Source organism: Adiantum capillus-veneris, chromosome 11, assembly GCF_014529385.1.
Source record: "Adiantum capillus-veneris isolate H3 chromosome 11, ASM1452938v2, whole genome shotgun sequence".
Classification (NCBI taxonomy): domain Eukaryota; kingdom Viridiplantae; phylum Streptophyta; class Polypodiopsida; order Polypodiales; family Pteridaceae; genus Adiantum; species Adiantum capillus-veneris.
The window spans coordinates 53,322,296-53,335,576 of NC_140941.1; the positions used below are offsets into that span (position 1 = coordinate 53,322,296).

Here is a 13,281-nt window from a genome sequence, read left to right on the forward strand (position 1 = left end):
AGCTTGCACTCTTTGGTCCTTCCGTTGATTTTAGAGAGTCGGACTCTCTTTGCTGTTTAAGTTGCTCTCGAGCTATCGTCAGTTCAACTTCTACATCTTTTTGTTTTTGCTCATGTCTAGCTTTCATTTTCGCTCTTCGTTCTTTCCAAGGATTATCACGACTGACGCTAGACTTGTCAGTCTTGATTTCTTCTTGATTTTCATCGTTACTCTTGGGCTGATTGTCATTTTTCTTGCTTGGGCTCTCGTCAAGACCTTAACAGGAATCGGAGTTTCGTTTTCTGACCCTCCACTGGACGGTAGCACTCCCAGCATATTCAAGGTAGTTTTTGCTCCTTTGCTCTGGTTTTTAGGGCAATCAGGGATTAAGTGAGTAATTCCACACTCCGTGCAATATGCGTTGACCCTAATGATTTCTTCATGAGGGCAGTCCCTCAGCCAATGGTCTCCTCCACACTTGTAGCATGGTCCTTAAGGCTGTTGAGATGCTCCTGGAGCTCCTCTTTGTTGGTGTGCAATTCTTTGTCTGCTCATGCCTCCGTTGGCTATGAACAACAGTGTTCTTTCATCCAGGCTATATCGTCCTTCTCCCGCTGCCTGTGCAGCAGTTGGTGGTCCTGTATTTCCTATCTTGCTCCATGGTTCTGGTGTAGAGGGTTCGTCCGGTGGATAAAAGACAGAGTTCGCCGCATATCCATTGGGCTCGTCGTAGTATGCATGCATAGGTACCAAAGCCTTCTCGTCCGACTCAGTTACTGTGGGTGTGTATCTTATGCTGACTGGTCGTAATCCTGGTAGGGGTGGTTGTTGTCCCAACACTGGTTGTGGTCTTTCTACGCCTACAGGTCCTGGTAGGTTGCCTGTTTGATATCTAGGCATCGGTGGGACTTGAGGGGATGTCGTCTGAGCTTGCGGAGTATATGGTCGTTCTCTCACATATCCCTTGTTATAATAACACTCCTCCGTCCCATGGTTTGTCCATTTTTGTTCAATCGCACACCATTTTGGTTGTTTAGCTTGTGGTTTGGAATACAAGTTAATATTTTTAAGCACTTCCTCTACAAGCTGCTCTTGGCTTACCGCTACTTCCCCCTTCAGTGTTGTCTTAGCAGACTTGACTCCGCTTTGTTGTGAGGAAGAATCATCGTCAAGATCCTTGAACTCACCCTCTTTGTAGACCGCACAATTTTCCACAAGGTATAAAGCTTCCTTGGTTAAATCATTCAACGTAGTGCTCCTTTTAATATGTAAGTCCTTTTGAAGATCTGCATTCCTTAGTCCTTGGATAAATATAAGCATAAGTCTGGACTGAGTTGGCAGTTCTTCCACGGGACAGAACTTAACATATCTTTTTAATCAGAGGGCAGCCTTTCGCACGAACTCTCCATCTTTTTGTTTGAATTTATGGATTTGTGAGACTGTATTATGAGCTATCCCCCTTTGTGATAAACTCGTCAAACACTTCCTCCATAGACTCAAAGTCTCTTCGCTCCCCCAAGTCAAACCATGTAGCCACATCATCCTCTAAGGTTAAACCGAATCCTGCAAATTGGGTAGGAAAGTCTAGCACCTCTTCAGCTCTAATTACACGCACAAAGGCTGCTACATGATCTCTTGGATCCCTGCTTCCCGTATATTTCTTGTTTACCCATTTTTGCACTTGAGAAGGTCTAATTCTACGATGGTCTCCAAATCTCATCATGGGATGTCCCCGTCCTAGTCGATATACCTCCTCTGGTCTTCTGTAGTGGCCAGGTTCTTCTCCCAATGGTGCTCCTAATCCATAATTCCTAACAGTTCTCGTGAGAGATGGTTCATCTCTCCGAACTCGTTCTCGGGGTGTTCTTCCAAGCTCAGTTGACCCCTGAGTCTTTGGCTTACTCTCTCCTTGATACCGTGCATAGAGTGGTGGTTCTTGTAAATCCCTTAACCCTCGTGCGGTTTGATAACCCTCTCGGGTTCGGTCTTGTTCTAATGTAGCACTCTGTCGAAGCCATGCCTGCAGTGATGGCTGAGTAGCTGGTTGGTCCTGGTAGTTGGACGTCGGTGGTGGGGTAGAATGTGAGGTAGCGTCATACTCTTCTGAAAAGGGATTAGTCGACTTGCTAGGGATGTAGGTGGCTCTTGGTACCTCGACGGGGCCATAGGTCGATGCTCCCGGAACTGTTGCCTTTTCAACCTCTTCTGGGAGAATACGTTTGTATTCTCGCCCGTATCTGTCAACAAAAACAATATCCTTCCCGCAGTTTCATAAGAAAATAAGTAAAGAACCTTGTTTGTGCTTAATTCATTTGGGTAGGGTTGCTTGCATCGAAAGTAAGAGAATATTTCCTCGCTTTCATGCTTGTAAATCCCTACATTCTCATTATAGGTTGGGACCCTGGTTGCTTTCTTATCATACATAAAAAGCGCTCTAGGTCGATCAATGTTAGGAGGCGGTTCTTGGGTTTCTGAAATCATTTTCCCTTTTGCCACGTTATCCCCATATCTGTTGTAATCCTCAAGGTTACTCACTATCAGATAGTGGTTTCCATTTTCGTCTCTAAATCTGTCTCCATCATCGTAGACTCGAATTATCTCTAGTCTCTGAGCCGGTCTTTCTTCAATACAAATACACTTGCGTCCCCGATAGTCAGAATAGACTAGGGCTCCCCTCGAGTTAGTTCCTTCCAAGAAGATTATAGTGAACTGGGTTTCGTTTAAAGGATGTAGGGAGGTGCTCCCTCCTGGCATTGGTCCTTCACCGATGAAACCTCCTGACTGTTGACTTCCCATCATGAAGAAGGACGTTTCCGACGAAGTGTCAGTATCACTACCCTCTTCAATGATTGGTGCCAATGGGTCTAGTCTCGTCTGTGTTACTCTCTCTTCTGTGGACGTGGTGCTAATTTGACTTTGGACACTTTTAGCTCCTGACTTAACAAAGGCTCCTGACCTTAAATACATAAGAATGAAAGTTTTGTTGCAAACTTAAAGCTTAACTAGACTCCTTCTTCCTATATAGCTTTGTGATGACCTCCTTTCGGGATCTACACAAGGATGGTTAGTCTGTTCACAAGTGTTTTCCCTGAATTACCAAAAATCTTTCAAGTATATACAGCAACCACTTAGTCAGTATTTTGGTGGTCCAATTTCAATTATGAAATGATGGTTGGGATCTATATAGAGAGTATGTCCTAGCAGTATAGTCACAAATTGCAAAAAGTTTCTGATTCACAACTTCCTTAGCCTATCGCGATAGACTGACATTTTGCTCTGGCACAAGTCAATTCAAAATTGTGACTTTACCCTTGAGTTCCTGTTACCCTCTAAAGCCTATCCCCCAAGTTTTGTGAAGTTTGGACACTTGGGTTGGGTTTTGGTCCCATTTTAGTATTTCAGTCGGAGCTTGATTCTCTATCTGACCCTCAGCTTGACCTTCAGTGATCTAAATGCCTTGAATTTTGGTGTGTCTGCTATTTAGGCCTTGATAAAGCTCTCCCTAGGGGAAATTTGAAAGAAAAGTTCCCCAACAGAAAGTTCCTTGGTCTATCGCGATAGACTGGGCACTTTCTCCATGTTTAGTTTTTTTTTAAATTTTTCTCCACAGTTGGTTTAGCCTCCCCATGTGTAGTGCATTGACCAATTTTGGCACAGTTTGGACATTTGGTCAAAGACTTCTTGCCCTTGTCTCTGAATTCAGACTCCAAACACCAGTGTTGAAGTTTTGGGGTCAAAATTGGTGTTCAAATTCACTCAATTTTTGTGAGTACCCTTGTATTGATGTGTTAAGCTTGTGGTATAAGGGTTTTTTGCTTGTTGCTAGACAAACACCACCTTCACCAGTCTATCGCGATAGACCAGGCAGTGAGCAATGGGGACTTAATTTTTTGTCTGTTTTTGCATAGTCTTGTTCCCTGTGTCCATATAAGTCTATCCCCCAAGTTTTGTGAAGTTTGGACTTATTTTGACCTCAAACTCAAGCAATTCACAAATTTCACTTTTCTCTGACAATTCACACTCCATTGCACTTGAAGTGATGCAAATTTGATGACATTGCATCTTAAACTTGTGCACATCAGGCATACCTCATGACACAGTCAGTTTACCCTTGGCTAATGGTTATATCTCATCTTGGCCCCTTTAGGTTCACTTAGTGTTTCCTTATGACAATCACCTGTTTTTTTTTTTTGGTTGGTTTTGGTAGCAATTTTTATGTTTTCTCGAGTGTTGGATCATAAATTTCAATGTCGACTCTTTTCACCCCTTTCAAGGGTATATGGGGTGAGTTTTGCTTTCAAGGCAAGCAAACAGCCTTATTGTTTCTTCTTTTTGTTTGTTTTTTACGGTTTCACAGCGTTTTTCTACTCTCTTTCTTCACAAGTATAACAAGCACTAAAAACCAAAAACCATAACTCCACATTATCCTACCTAACTAAATCTAACTAGTCGCAGACCCTCGGCAAGACACAGGCTTCTTGGCTATCCACTAGACCTCAGGATACTCTATCCTGGATCTTGTTCTAAAAGTTTAAACTCTCTCTAGTCAAAACTAAAGCAAGCTAACCATCACACGAGTGATGTAGATTGCCCTACTTAAGGTCTTGTTTCCCCGACAGCGGCGCCAATGTTTTAGGGCAAAACTACTCCCCTGTTCATACTCACGAGCACGACACAGACAACATACTTATCATCCGATGACACGACTAACCCGTAGGTGCACGTAGGCAATCTCGTTAGCTTGCCAGGATGAGACCAATCTACACATACGCACTTTTATGATGCATCAATCACTAACCTTGATAGATTGCAACCCACTCTATCCCTTAATGCTCACAACACAGTTTACACGTCCAATGAACTCGGAATCGCATCAAACTTACTAGGCACCATCCTCTCACTAGGACATATTTACCTATAAGTCTAATCTCACCAGATTAGAACCCTAGCTATCTCGAATACTGTCGCGATAGACCAACAGGTCATAATCCAAAAGTGGGCGAAACTTAAGTTTATCAGTATCTATGTGTAGCTAATCTCTTTCTCATTCCATGAAGCACTTGATTATTGAAAACAGACACCGTTTGTGCTACTTACAAGCAAAACAAGCTCGAGAAAGAATCGATCGCGATCAACTCGAAATGGCGAATGCGTGGCGTGGGTGCGTAGCTCTCGGAGAGACTACCGCGATGGTGTGGTCGCGTCGTGAATCCGGTGAGGGAGAAGTGCGTAGCGAAGAGGATAAGACACACTCACTCTCTCTCTCTCTCTCTCTCTCAGACTCGTACTACACATGATTAATTCAAAAAATGTTATTCCAAAATGGTTCTAAGGTGACTTTTATACTGTAGTCACCTTAGCTCAAAAATGTACATGGGGTTCTCTTGCTCATGATTACAAAGTGGGAATAAATCTGAGTCTTGACTAACTGACTAATATTTACATAATCCAGACGAATGGATCAAAATGATAAAACGTCTTTGACATAAAAGATGGAATTTGATATGCTTTACAAGATGGGCTCATTACAACAGTTGGACCAATGGGGCTCCAACAATGGACATGACAATGAAGTATGGGATACTCAATGCAGAGCTGTTCCATTGGAAGTACAAGGGTACTCTACTTGTTTGGATTTTCAAGTTATGAACATGGAAGGGGTTGATGTGGTTCTTGGTAGGGAGTGGTTACATAGCCTAGGACCATCACTGAAATGTAGCTATGAGCACAACAGTTTGATGTTTCATTCCCATGACGCACATGTGTTGTTGTTAGGAGAAAAGGATATACCATCATCACCACTGCTTTGTACTGCTGAGCTGATGTAGGAATAGGTTTTCTTGTGTTACTCAGTGTCTCATTTTCTTTCCAATCTTGAGTCTGTTGAACATTCCTCAGCGCCGCATGCTTCTCTCTCCTCTATTCCACCAATTTCTAATTCTACACAAGCAAACGTTGCTAATCAATTACAAAAATTGTTAAAATAATTTCAAGATGTTTTTCCTAATGATTTTCCATCAGGTTTACCGCCGACATGTTCAGTGCAACATGGCATTGACGTGGCTGCAGGCTGTAAGCCTGTTAGTAAACCACCATACCGTATGAGGTGGAACGTTAGCTTGTTGACTACCTTAGCAGAGGGTTTATACAACCCAGTTCTTCACCATGGGCTTCACCTATACTTTTGGTGAAGAAAAAGGACGGCAGTATGTGCATGTGCGTAGACTACCGGGGCTTAAATGCGGTGAAAATTAAGAACAAATACCCATTGCCAAGGGTCGATGAGCTATTTTATAAGTAAATGCATAAACAAATTTTTTCAAAAATTGATTTGAGGTCAGGATATCACCAAGTTCGTATTTGGCTTGCTTATATACCTAAGACTGCATTCCGAACACGGTTTGGACATTACGAGTTTTTGGTGATGCCCTTTGGGTTAACCAATGCTCCCGCGACATTCATGACACTTATGGATAGTGTCTTGAAACCCTATTTGGGCAAATTTGTCATTGTATTTCTCGATGACATTCTCGTTTACAATGCTTCTGAAGAAGAGCACTTACAACATCTCAGGCAGGTGTTTGAGTTGTTACGGGAAAACAAGTTATATGCCAAGGAATCTAAATGTGATTTTCTCAAGGAAGAAATTCATTATTTAGGGCATGTCATTTCAGCTAATGGCCTATACATGGATCAATCCAAAGTGGATATTATCCGGAAATGGCCCCATCCTAAAAATCTGGAAGAATTACATATATTTTTAGGCCTTGAAGGTTTTTATCGACTGTTCGTTAAAAACTATGCTCACCTTGCTATACCTATGACGGACCAACTAAAAGACAAAGGTAAGTCTTTTCAGTGGGGTTCCGCTCAACAGTAAAGTTTTGAAACACTCAAAGATGCATTAGCTACAACTCCTATACTGACTATTGTAGATCCTTTGAAACCATTCGTTTTGGAAACGGATGCCAGTGACCGTGCTATTGGAGCAGTTCTGTTACAAGGCGGACAGCCAATTGCATTTGAAAGTAAGAAGCTGGATGCAGCTCAGCAGAATTATTCTGCTTACGAACGTGAACTCTATGCAATCGTGTCTGCCTTAAAGACATGGCATCACTATATGTATGGATCTCAGTTCGAGATTGTGTTTGACCATGAAAGCATCAAATGGTTTACACAACAAACAGATCTAAAGGGTCAAAAAGCCAGGTGGTCCGAGATCCTTTAGGAATATGACGCCAAGTTAAGGTATCGCAAAGGTCGATACAATATAGTGGCAGACGCTCTCAGTCGAATGCCAGAGATCAATTCGCTCTTGTTCACGGAACTTCGTAGTGAATTTTTGGAATCTCTCAAGGGCAAATATGAGCAAGATGAAACATATTCCAAAGTGTGGAGCCATGTTCAAAAGAGGGATCCTTCTCACTCCAATGCGGGTAGTGCACAATTAACCTCCACACCTAGTTCTCCTTTATCAAGTGATAAACTACAGTGATGGAAGCATTTTACCATTGACAATGGGTACCTACTCCACAAGGGGAGAGTTTGTGTATCGACGGACACAGACATTCGGCGCCCAATTCTTTATGAATGTCATGATAGTCCAAGTGCAGGGCACCCAGGGATTAGAAAAACTTATTCTCGACGACAGTTTTACTGGCCAGGTCTCCATGGTTTTGTTCAAGCTTATGTCTTGCATTGCCAAAAATGTCAAGTAAACAAAGCAGAGCGCCTGAAAGCAGGAGGACTCTTACATCCTTTGGAAATTCCCAATGGAAAATGGGAAAGTATCTCCATGGATTTCATAGTAGGTTTACCAACCACTATACGAGGTCATGACTCAGTATGGGTGGCCGTAGACAGGTTGACTAAACTATGTAAGTTTATTTTGACCAAATCAACGGTTAAGACACCAGAACTAGAAAGATTATTTTGTGGACAATCTATACAAATTGTATGGGTTGCCAAGTAATATTGTTAGTGACCGTGACCCAAAGTTTAACAGCCACTTTTGGAGAGTTGTATTTAAACGATTGGGTACACAACTCAACCTTAGTATAGCTGACCATCCAAAAACAGATGGTCAAACGCAACGAGTTAACCAGGTGCTAGAGGATATGCTTCGCGCATACGTTAGCACAAAACAGACAGACTGGGAAGAATACTTACCTATTCTCGAGTTTGCCTACGACAGTTCTAAGCATGTCACAACACGCTTTAGTCCTTTCATGCTCATGTACGGGTTTCAACCTAGGTCACCAGTTACGGTGGGGTTAGCAACTGAAAAACTCCAACAGGTTAAGGATTTTCTCCAAGAACACATGGATATGCTGAAACATGCTCGTTAGAATGTTTGACAAGCACAAGATCGGTATAAGAAATACGCTGATAAGAAATGTCGGCACGTTACCTTCGAAGAAGGGGAGGAAGTATTTTTACGGGTGCAAAAACATTCAGAAAGTTTGAAAACTGGACCGACACCCAAATTATCTCCCCAATATTGTGGGCCTTTCAAAATACTCAAGCGAGTTGGTGATCGTGCCTACAGACTACTCCTACCATCACACTCTCGCATTCATCCGGTGTTTCATGTAAGCCGTCTACGAAAGCGGTTACATGGGGATGGCAACGTCATTGACCAACAGGTTTTGGTTGTTTACATTGAACCTCCTACGTTATCGCATGAACCTGAACGTGTCATGGATTATCATGAGTTGCGTACACGCCATCATGTACGACAACAAGCCTTAATCAAGTGGAAAGACCGACTTGAAGAAGGTGCCACTTGGGAAAACATTAGTATTCTTAAGAAGAAGTTTCCCACTTTTGTTTTCGAGGACGAAAACTCTTCTTTAAGGGAGGAGTAATGTCAGGACATGGGTCCTGTACCCTAAGAACTAGGTTAGTCAGGGACTACGGCCAAGGGGTCGGGTTAGGCAGTGTGGAAAGGGGATCCGTCTAGGGCAAGGGGCTAGGAGCCCACCTATAAAGGGAGGTTGGGAGGAGGATCCAGGAGAGCCTAGTTGCCTAGTTCTTACATATGGCAAAAGAAACCTTCAATGCTAACTTGGTCCTTCACTAATCCTCTTTTTGAGGATTCAAGCTTACTTTTACCTGAAGAAATGTTTGTAGTAAGCACAAGAATGTAAAAAGTCAAGTCGCCAGGGTGCAAAAAACACTCTTTGGCATAGTCAGAGTCGGGTTGTTGAGCCATAAAATGAGCAAAGTATTAGACCCAAAGCTTCAAGTCATATTAAACTCTGTGCTAAGAGTCGTAGTTATTAGGCTTATGCTCAAGCTGGAAGAGTTGAGCATATCTAATTCATGTCGCTCATGCTGGATGAGATGAGCATAAGAGTTGAAGTCTATTAACTTACAATTGGTGGAGTGTAGTAGAGTCCAACACTCACGCATAATGCACAATGAGATGAGAGCACATATCCTCATCAACAAAAACCATTCTTAAAGGGGTGCCAGCTTGCAAAGCCATGTCATATGCTTTTATAGCTACACCATCTTTCTGAAGAACCCCTCAAAATCTTTCTTGCACAACATATGGTTTTCCATGCATTTCTGTGTATGCATAAATAGGATGTCTCACCATTGGACATATGCATTAGACACTCTTTTTTGCTTCCACCTATGCACCTTGAGTGGACTACAACAGGCAAAAAATGTTCCATCATGCTACCCTTTCATATTTGCTGCCTTTTTAATTCCATATCTATCAACAAATAATCCCTTCAGTACTTTATTAATATTTTCCATGCTAATAAGTACTCAAATAAGGCGCTTATCCCAAAGGCACTTTTTTCCCACTGGGTTTTTTCCCTTTGGTCATCTAGGTATTAGACCCTAATTTAGAATCTCATCATTCTACTTCCCTTGTATATACTTTTCATAAATAAACATCAGCCTCATCATTATGCTATGGCAACGGACAAATGCAACATCATCTCTCACATCAGACATATTGGAACCAATGAAGATGCTGCAGCAAATCGAACCTCATCAACAAATCCAACGACCAATGAAGAAATCAGCCCACAACAACCAATCAAAAACCTTCCCTTGCCTCCACGGACACTTTTTGACAGTGGCCAAGGACGGGCACTAAAATAGGAAGGGGGGAATGTTAACTGAGTCAACGTCAGTTAACAGAAGCTGCTAAAGACCGAAGATGTACGAATGCACATCGAGGATGAATGCAAAGAAGCAGTAAAGATTTGAGTTACACATTTTTCACGTTTTTCTAAAATGGTCACGTATTGTAAATTCCTGATTTATTTCAAGACATTGTAATATTTTAATGTGTTACGGGCTCAATGCGAGTTCCAAGTTGTAAAGAATAGGTCACTTACTGTGCCTAGGTTGCAGATTCAGTAAGTGGTGAGCCCTAAAGGCCTTGGGCGCCTGGACATTGCATATTTTTAACCTAGGTATATAAGGCAGTGTGTAAAAGAAATGAGGGTTCTCAAGTCATTTGTTGAAAGTACTCTTAGGTGAGAGCTCTTGAGGTGTGTAGCTATGGAGTCCTTGAGCTTCTCCTTGCTCATGAGACTTGATTAACACTAATCAATGATTCATTCTCTCTCACTATGCCTCTCTCTTATTTCTTATGATTGCCTATGATGCTTAGATTAACTAGATCTTAACTAATTTGTGGTTAATCCCTCTCTAATCTTGTGTGATTGCCTTCTTTTGCTTGTGTGTGCATGTAGGTTTGATTGGAGTGTGGTGCTCGATAGATCTATGTGTGTGTGCTTGCGATTAGTGTGTTGCATGATAGGATTACTGTTGTGTGCATCTTGCAATCGTAGTGTGTGTGAGTTGATTAGAGGTGAAGAGAAGTGGATATGGAGATTGCCCTTCATTGCGGCTTTGCTCCTCCATATCCACTTCTCTTTACGACAAGAACGTCTTTTAGAGTCAGAGTGAGAAATTCTCGCTCTCTGTCTCACTCTGACTCTAAAAGACGTTCTTGTCTATGAGAGAGAACTCATGTTTGCCAAAACCCGACGTCTATTGTATATTTTAACCGATTGCAAAATCTTGACCAAATTTCAAGCTTGCCTTTTTAAGACAATTGGCAAAATGTCATAAGTTTTAGTGTAAATATTGACAAATGCTTCAATTTTTTATTTTTATTTTTTGTTAAAGACCGGTAGAGTTGTAAGTAAAGTCTTATTTTCTTAGCCATGGAAAAAGGTTTTTGACAAGATTTGGAGAGAACTCCCTCTCTCTCTCTCTCTCTCTCTCTCTCTCTCTCTCCCTCCCCCCTTTTGTGTGTGTGTGTGTGTGTGTGTGTGTATCTTTCAGTGCCGTAGTGATTCGCGCTAGCTATTTGCTTCTCAACACGCATCTATGCACACACACACAATGAAACTCATAGCTCGCAACTTGAGCAACAATTGCAATCTTATGTGTGCAAATTCTTGCAAAGAGAAGACAAGATGATGCTTTTTCACCCCCTATAGCTCAAACAAGCTCACCTTTTTAAGTGAGCTCGTTGACGTATCAAAGTCCAAGAGGCTTCCAAAACACGAATTTTCCCTCTTGAAGTGATGAACTAATTCTAGAAGTGTTTCATGCTGTGTGTGTGTGTGTGTGTGTGTGTGTGTGTGGAAGTTACTTGATTCACCTTTGTTTTTGACTCTCTTGAGGAGGTTTGAAAGGAGAAGAGTGGGTAAGTATTAAGGTGGCGATTAGAAAAAAAATAGGACGACTTTCAAGACCTACAGGTCCGGAAGGTAGTGAGAGAGAGCATATGGGAAGAGAAACTAATGCGGAGGTTGATGATATTGTGGCCATGGGAGAGCTCTCTTTGACACTTTTCTTCCTTCTCATCCTTTCCCATTTCCTCCTCAGTCCCCCTTCTCTGCTAGGCCTACTCTACCCCTCGTGCACCCTTTCTCTCTCTTACTAGTAGCGGGTGGCTTTATTACGGTGCCCCCAACACCTTCAACTCCAACATTCTCGTGGGATGATATTAGCTAACTAGTTATTTAATAGTAGACCATTGGACCATGCAAAAGTGAAAGGATGTTGACGACACATGTTTTGAAAAGACTAAGTGCCCTTGTCATTTTACCAACAAGGGACCTTGCTATTTAGGTCAAGGGAGTCGTTGATGTCATTGCCCCAACAATTGGGTTGTTTGTGGGGATGGCCATTGGACAAACACAAATTTCCAACGAAGCTATAGAGCTAATTGAGCTTCCAAGAAAGTCTGTCCATAGCTTTAGAAAAGCAAAGGTTGAGCTTTGGGATTCTATTAATAGTCTTGTACACATTTGTGACAACACTAGGTCGCTTGATGGATCACATTACAAGCACGCACGGATTCACATCAGAACACTTGTGCTATTTGGTGATTGATGAAAGTGATAGGCTTTTAAGGCACGCTTACCAAGATTGGTTGACACATACTTTAAACAAAATAGTCACAAAGGGTCAATCTAAATAACCACTACTGAAAGGACTTCAGCATGGTTTTGATGGGGCTAATCATTGTCATGCCATGAAAAGCTCGGGCGACTCACTCAAAAATATGTAGAATAACATGTGATTTCAATGAAAGGGGTTAATTTCTCTTATGAACTTACAGAAAGTATACATACATGATGGTGTTTTAAATTGAAAATTGAAAATTGAAAATTTTTGCACGCAAGGGGTCTTTTTATTGAGAAGAGTGGCACATAAGGGGTCTCTATATACTTTAAAAAAAGTATAACAGGGGTTTTTATAAATACATCTTGAATGCACGTGCTATAAATGGCTCTATATAGTGACCCACCCTAGTGAAAATAGTTTTACTAACCACTTTAAGAAGGGATCCAGCTAAAATATCACAAATGAAACTGTGTTTTCCATTGCTTTACGCATGAGAAAGTCCCACGAATCGTCATTCAACTCACAAAGTGATGAATGATCACAGGCTTCATTTTGATTAGCATCTAAATATCTGTGCTAGTAGTCATATGTTTTCACACTCAATGAGTCACTAACTTTCTCACAATAAACAAAGCAATTTTGTGCAAACACACACTTTGCCTATGCTCAACAAAGAATAATCAATTCATATTAAAGTAACAAACAAGAAAGAAATCGTCTTATCTCTTTTCTCAAGCTAATCACATGCGATGTCCCCTTGCAACCAAAATGGATTTGATACCAAATGTGAGAGGCACTAGTCTCACAAAGATAGCAGTGTTGGAGTTAGGGTTGCAGAGAAACGCACACAGCTTGGAGAAGACGAAGGAAGCTCAAGGCACACAATAGAGAGTGTGTTACTTAGTGTGC

The 13,281-nt window shown here is 41.7% G+C and overlaps 1 pseudogene; it reads left to right on the top strand.

Moving 5' to 3' along the window:
* The first annotated feature begins 6,799 nt into the window (after positions 1 to 6,799).
* On the top strand, positions 6,800 to 12,866 carry LOC147447240 (DEAD-box ATP-dependent RNA helicase 1 pseudogene; annotated as a pseudogene).
* The last annotated feature ends 415 nt before the right edge of the window (positions 12,867 to 13,281 follow it).